Genomic DNA, 7,434 nt, shown 5'->3' on the forward strand with positions numbered 1-7,434 from the left:
TCCGCTGGGCAATGAATATGTAACTCCCCCTGGCAATGTGCCGGGCCCCACAATTTCTGATGGCATCCCTGCCCACAGGTTCTATATGCACAACTCTTTCCACTCCCACAGGTGCCATGGATGGAAGCATTGCTGCTACTATGTGCACTATGCCTATAAATGTTGCTACTCCCATGGGCTATGTGCATAAGCAGTGCTACTCCTGTGGGCATTGTGTGGGTAAGTGTCACTACTCATGTGGGAATTGTGTGCCCAGAGGAAAACCTGGCACAGTATGTCTAAAATGCTCTACCTGGTGCAATGTGTGTAATGGCCTCTACTTGGCACAAAGTGCATAAGGGGTCTTACCTGGCAGAATGTGTATTACTGCTCTACCTGGCGCAGTGTGCACAAGTGGCACTGCGTGGTGTCATTTAAATATCAGACACTACTGGTGTAATGTGAATTGGTACTATTATGTGACCATGACCCTTCCCCATAAAGCCACACACCTAGATTTTTGGCACGCAACACTGTGCCTATTTTAACTAGGGGGGGGGGGAATCCCCTTTCTGGCACAGGGCACCAAAATGTCTAGTCACAGCTCTGCCCTGTATATCAAATACATTACTGATATTAAGGGTGCTGGATGCCCTCGGGATTCCGATGGTCAATATACCGACATCGGAATACCGACTGTTAAATGCCCGACAATCGGGATCACGACTTACAGGACTATTCTCCCTCGTAGGGTCCACGACCCCCATAGAGAGAGAATAGAACCTGTGGCGAGCACAGCGTGAGGCATAAACATGTTATCCTTCTAGAACTGGATATTTGGGATTAGCCTAATACAGTGGCGTCAAACTCATGGCCCTCCAGCTGTTGTGGAACTACACATCCCAGCATGCGCTGTCAAAGATTTTATATAATGGATTGCTAAAACTGTGGCAGGGCATGCTGGGACGTGTAGTTCCACAACAGCTGGAGGGCCATGAGTTTGATACCACTGGCCTAATACTATCCCATATTCTATAGAACCTAAAGGTTTGCTAAAATTTGTTCAACTAAGTAGAATCCATTTCATAACATAGGAGGAATGGAATTTCTACATGTCGGTCAGTTATTTGCCATGTTTCACAATACAGAGCAACAATTGCTCACATGCTACTAAAGAGAAATAAACACAAACAAACCAGAACTAATTAAAAACAGAAATATGTTCTTGGCTCTGTCCCCTTAGTGTTTGGGCATTAATTAATGTTCCTGGCAGCTTCTCCCTCTCTGTCCTTCACTCATCTCCATGTATACAATGTAGAATTGTTTACTGTTAAAATTTGGGGTACCACTGTGTCTCCAGGGGGACGCTTACTTCTCATTATGTGTATTGTGTGTTATATGTTGCCTGTGCCTGCATTCTATAGTATTATAGTACTGTTAGTTGGAGTAAAGTTAATTTGCTTTTTCTGTTGATGCTTCTAACCACATATGTACTTTACTAGTAAGCCCGCTTGAAGCAAAAGCTTCGAAAGGTAGTCTGCTACCTTCTGTGTTTGTGCATGTGTGAGAAAGATGTAATTTCACTCTCTGCCAGCAGATGGCAGTGTTTCGGAGAGTCTCGGACACTAGACATATATTTAGATGATCTGACGTCTGTTATTTTATTGCCAGAAATATAAATTGAAGTGCAATGCCTCTTTCTCCCACCGGGTGGCCTCACTGACAAATTTATGTGCTGCACTCAGGAGAACATTTCCATTCTATGTATTTAATCTTGTGGTAGTGAGTGAAATGTTTTCCCAAGACTAAGTAATATTGCAGATTGTTATAAAACACACACACACTAATTTCTAATTGTAGCAGTTGACAGGCATGACATATCTATATTTATCAGACATGTACATTGTGTGCTTTACATTTTTTTTTTTAAGTGTAATTATAGTACACGTTCTGATTCTAGATAGATACTTTAGATAGAAATATTCGGTACTTGTGTATTATCACGCGCCCATTGCATCGCATCGCATGCCACGAATTAAGGTATGCGATGGCATGCGATGGGACCCAATTTGAGCCTTTTCCCGGGCGTGAGTATACAATTTTAATATTGCATCGCATGCCATTATAATGGCATGCGATGCAACGCGATCATGCCCGATTTGGGCTTATTCCCATGTTAAATGGCCCCCCAGACCCGATTTTTTATTGTATACCCACCCTGATGGGTAATGACTATGTTAAATGCACCCCCATTGTTAACGCCACCCCACTATCAACGGCAACCCGAAGTGTGGCGAGCGCCGCAAGCTCGCGTGGGGCGGCGGTACGCGTCCTCCGACCTTTTCATACCCCCACTATCCACGTCGGCGTGGAGTCGATTTTATATAGTGTGGCGAGTGCAGCGAGCCACCGAGCCCGAAGCGTGGCAAGCTCAGCGAGGGGACGCGGAATATATGTGAAGTCATCCGCGTCCGCTCGCCACGCTTCGTGTCTGTGCGATGAAAAATCGGGTCCAATCGCGATGCGATGCGACGCGATTTTTTTGGTTGTACAATGCCCTACGATGGAAAAGGTGGGCACCGTGATAATACACAAGTACCAAATATTCTCTGTAATAAGCTGTGCAATATGTGTGCGCTATGTAAATAACTGGTAAAAATAAGTTCCTAGACTACAGTATACAGGAGCAAAGGCATAACCAGATACACATGATACAATGGAATTATGTCCTGTGTTTTTTGTCCTCAAGTGCCACCTTTACTACTTTATTTACTACTTTATTTACAATACATATATTATATTATATTATAGAAAATAGGTAAATATATTTGGTTAGCAGTAGCATATAGAAGTGCTGGAAGCTGGGATGTAACAATATCAGGCTGACCTAGGCGAATCTAGAATTATGGTAATGGGTGGTCCCAGATCTAGACATAAGAGGAAGGGGGACCTTTGCGCGGCAAACTGGGGGCGTGACCTTATTGGAAGGAGGCGTGGCATCACAAAAAGGGGTGTGGTAATACACTTTAGACCATACACAGTAATGCCCATTACACATTTTAGCAAACTACGTAATACCCATTACACATAAAGCCACACACCGTAATGCCAATAAAACATAAGGCCACACACCATAATAGCCATTACACATTGTGCCACACATCATAATGCCCATTACATACTATATAACAAAGCTAAATGCCCATTACATATTTGCCACATAAGTGCTGCTTACCTATGTGCTCATTGCGAGGGAGTTCTTGCTTGATGGCACCATAGTACCCATTACACATGATGCCGCACACCATAGTACCCATTACACATGATGCCGCACACCATAGTACCCATTACACATGATGCCGCACACCATAGTACCCATTACACATGATGCTGCACACATAATGCCCCTTACACATGATGCTGCACACATAATGCCCCTTACACATTAAGCCACACATTATGCGTAATGCCCTCACATACCGCCCCTTGTAGCGTCCCTTAAGCAATGCCCCCAAAAGTGACACTTACTGTACTGTAAATTTTTATATGAGCCTTCGCTGCTGCTGCAGGGAGAGATGGAGAGCGGTGCAGCTTCTTCTATGGGGAGAGGAGAAGAGCGCAGCGCAGAGCACGCTCCCACTCCCCTCCTGGTGTCCCCTCTAGCCGAGTGGACATCTGAAATATTGTGCGCGCTGTTGTTGTGCGTGACGTCGGGGGAGCACGCCGGGCGCCGGCACCACATGATTAAAGGGGGGGCGGGCTGAGGTGAAAGCGGGGAGAAGAATTGGAGCGGAAGCTGCAGGGGTGACAGTCATTGACAGCTGGGCAGAGAGCAGGGGGCTGCCCGGCTGTATTCAAAGCACTGCAGGTCACGGCTGTTTGAAATAATACCCCTTTCACAACAGAAAATGCAGGAATTTACCAGGGAATATGGTCCCAGGATCATGCAGGGACATTCCCAGGCTGACCCCTTATACACCAGCCTAGTCCCTGCATTTTCTGGTGTGAGGGGGAGAGACAACCACTCCCCTCTCCCTACCGAGTGGCGTAACTACCGAGGGTGCAGGGGGTGCAGCTGCTATGGGGCCCGAGCTGTTTCCAGGGCCCGGTGCTCCCCCCTGCACCCAGTCACACTGCACTGCCTAGCTGGGACATTCTACATAAAAAGTTAGCTATCTGCTGGCAGAGGACCCAGCAGAGTAACAGAGGCAGGACGGAGTCAGCAGCATACACGTACAGTATACTGTAAATCAGGAAGTGTCATCTGCGTGTGCTGGGCTGGCAACGGAACGGAGGTGAGAGGATACAGGAGAGCTTGGAGTCTTGGAGAGACTAGAGGCACACAGAGAGACAGTGCAGCTGCAGCAACACTATAGTGACTATAGCGACTGGTTAGGGCAGCCTTAATAGAGAGACTGGGGATGGGACAGAGTAGTCAGAAAACTGGGGATTGTAGGACAGAGATAGAGAGAGATTGGGGAGTTAAGACACACAGACTGTTGCTAACATATATAAGAGAGAGCTACGGGAGGGTAGGAATGGAGAGACAGTCAGAGGGCGGTATTCAATGAGCCTGATTCGCCATGTTTTTATGGCGAATTTGTGCTGTTTGGCGAATTTCTGACTAAAACGGTGAATCACCCTATTCAATGACCACATGGCGAATACATTTCAAGGTTTTTTTCGCCATGATTCACCGAGTAGCAATCGCTATCTTTTTATGGAGAAGTGGAATGTGAACTTTTAAAATAAAGTGTTTTGTTTTTTACATTTGGTGTAAAAAAATCAGGAATTTTATTCTGAGGAGGGGCATGCTATTTTTATTCATGTGCTTTTTTTTTTTTTACACAGCAGCCAGCAGGGGGCACCGGAGCCGAGCCGCTCATTACATATTCATATATTCACTGCACCCGATCATTACGATCGTGTGTAGTGAATATACGCTCCCCTGCTGGCACCCCCGGGGGGCAGCCTGTGCTGCCTGGCACCCGGGGAGCCCACCTAACCCCCACAAACGTTCTGGGCTAGGCAGAGAGACTTTCATCTCTCTGCCTGGCACCGTCCTCAGGCTCCCTGCGGCAATCGCCGCAGGAGCTCATATTCGCCTGTCAGGGGCAGCGAGCCCCTGACACGTTGAATACCGGAGCCCGCCGGCTCCGGAACGTGGCGAATGTGCAGCGAATCCTAAAAAGGATTCGCTGCACCTCGCAGGTATTCTCATTGAATACCGCCCAGAGAGTGATAGGGGAGACTGGACACAGAGACTGTTGCTGGAAGAAACAGAGCTGGCAGGGCCGGTGCTAGGCACCAGAGCGCCCCAGGCGGGGAATGGGGGGCGCCCCGGCACTCAATTACTTACCCGCTACAGGGAAGCTGCCTTCCGGGTCCAGTGATGCGGCGCACGGCGCTGGGACGTTCCGGGGGGCTTGCCGTGCGGTGCGGTGCGGTGCTGGCCGCCGGGTCTCTCCCCAGGGAGGGGAGGTGGGTTGTCCATCGCTGTGACGTTCCAGGAGGGGGGGTGTTGCCGAGCGATGCGGCGCTGGCCACCGCGACTCTCCCCAGGGAGGGGAGGGGGTGTCTGGCGCCGTGGGAGGGGGTGTCTGTGTTGGCGGGGGATGCGGGTCGCAGCAACACAACGCTCCCCAGGGAGGGGGCGGCTTGCTGGGTGATGAGGCACGGGTGGACCAGCTCCAAACTGCTGCCCTCCAGCGGCCGGCGCCCTAGGCATATAAGGAACTACATATGATTGACTGACTTTGAATGAACAGCTGACACTGAAGGCTCCTTTCTTCAGTTGCTTATTTAATATGTTTTTTGTGCTTGCATTTCCTTTTTTGAGATGGAGATTTGTATCAGATGTCCTTCAGAGATTTATTTCAATTGAAACCTGATAGAGGATGTGTATTTTGCATTTATTTTGTTCCTTGATGTGTGCTGTGTCCGGCCCTTGCTGGACTGTATCTTGGTTGTGGTCACTTTTGGATACATTACTAAATAAATGTATCTACAAAATTACCCAGTTAAGACCATTTAGGAGCCCAAAAATTAGGGATGAGAGGGTTTGGATTTTAAGAATCTGAACACTGCCGGACACCTCCGATCTGAGTACAGACCCGAACACTGTCCGGGGATTCCACGCTGGAATCCTAAGCCCACGCTGGTGCCGCCATCTACACTCCAGCATTGGAGAGGGTAGTGTGTGGATGTGCTCTGGGGCTGTGGTGGTCTGTGGGGGTGGTGACTTGCTATATGAGCCCAGTCCTGTGCTGCTTGGGTCCTGTACTGCCTAGTGCTATTGCTGCTGATGGGGTCCTGTGTTGCTCCATTGGTGCTAATTCTGAATAATACTGCTGCCGTTAAAGTCCAGTTCAGTGATACTGCTGCAGAGGTCCAGTCCAGTGGTACTGTCGGTAAAGTCCAGTACATTGGTACTGCCGGTAAAGTCCAGTCCAGTGATAATTGGTGCAGAAGTCTAGTCCAGTGATAACTGCTGCAGAGGTCCAGTCCAGTGGTAATGCAGCAGAGGTCAAGTCCAGGGTACTGCAGTTAAACTCCAGTCCAGTGATACTTCTGCATAATTATTTATTTATTATTTATTTATTTACAGTTTCTTATACAGCGCAGAAGATTCCGTTGCGCTTTACAATAGTAGACAGTGATAAGACAAACTGGGTAACAACAGACAGACTTGGAGGTAGGAGGGCCCTGCTGCAAGCTTACAATCTATAGGGATATAGGGGCGAAACATAAGGACAGGCACCAGTAATAGCATAGCAGTTACAAGTCCAGAAGGGAAGCTATATAATACATAAGTGCCTCAGAGGGTTATGCATGTAGAACTTAAATATGATAGGCTTGCCTGAAGAGGTGAATTTTCAGGGAACGCTTGAAAGTTTGGAGACTGGTGGAGAGTCTTAATGTGCGTGGAAGGGCATTCCATAGGATGGGAGCAGCCCGATAAAAGTCCTGTAATAATGAATGGGAGCTAGTGATCCGTGCAGAAGAGAGACGCAGATCTTGTGTAGAGCGTAGTGGTCGAGATGGGAGATATTTTGTGATAAGTGCAGAGATATATGCTGGTGCAGTATGGTTAATAGCTTTATATGCAAGTAGAAGTGTTTTATATTGAATACGGTAATATACAGGCAACCAATGGAGGGACTGGCAGAGCGGATCAGCAGACGATGAGCGTCTTGAAAGGAAGATCAGCCTAGCAGCAGCATTTAAAATTGATTGCAGTGGTGAGAGTCTGTTCTTGGGAAGACCAGTTAGGAGACTATTGCAATAATCAATGCTCGATATAATGAGTGCGTGGATAAGAGATTTGGTAGTGTCTTGTGTGAGATAGGGTCGTATTTTGGATATGTTTTTTAGATGCATGTAACATAATTCCCATCCAGTAATACTATTGGTGCATAATTCTAGTCCAGTAATACGACTGGTGCATAATTCCCG

Source organism: Crinia signifera, chromosome 1 (assembly GCF_055691185.1).
Source record: "Crinia signifera chromosome 1, ASM5569118v1, whole genome shotgun sequence".
NCBI lineage: Eukaryota > Metazoa > Chordata > Amphibia > Anura > Myobatrachidae > Crinia > Crinia signifera.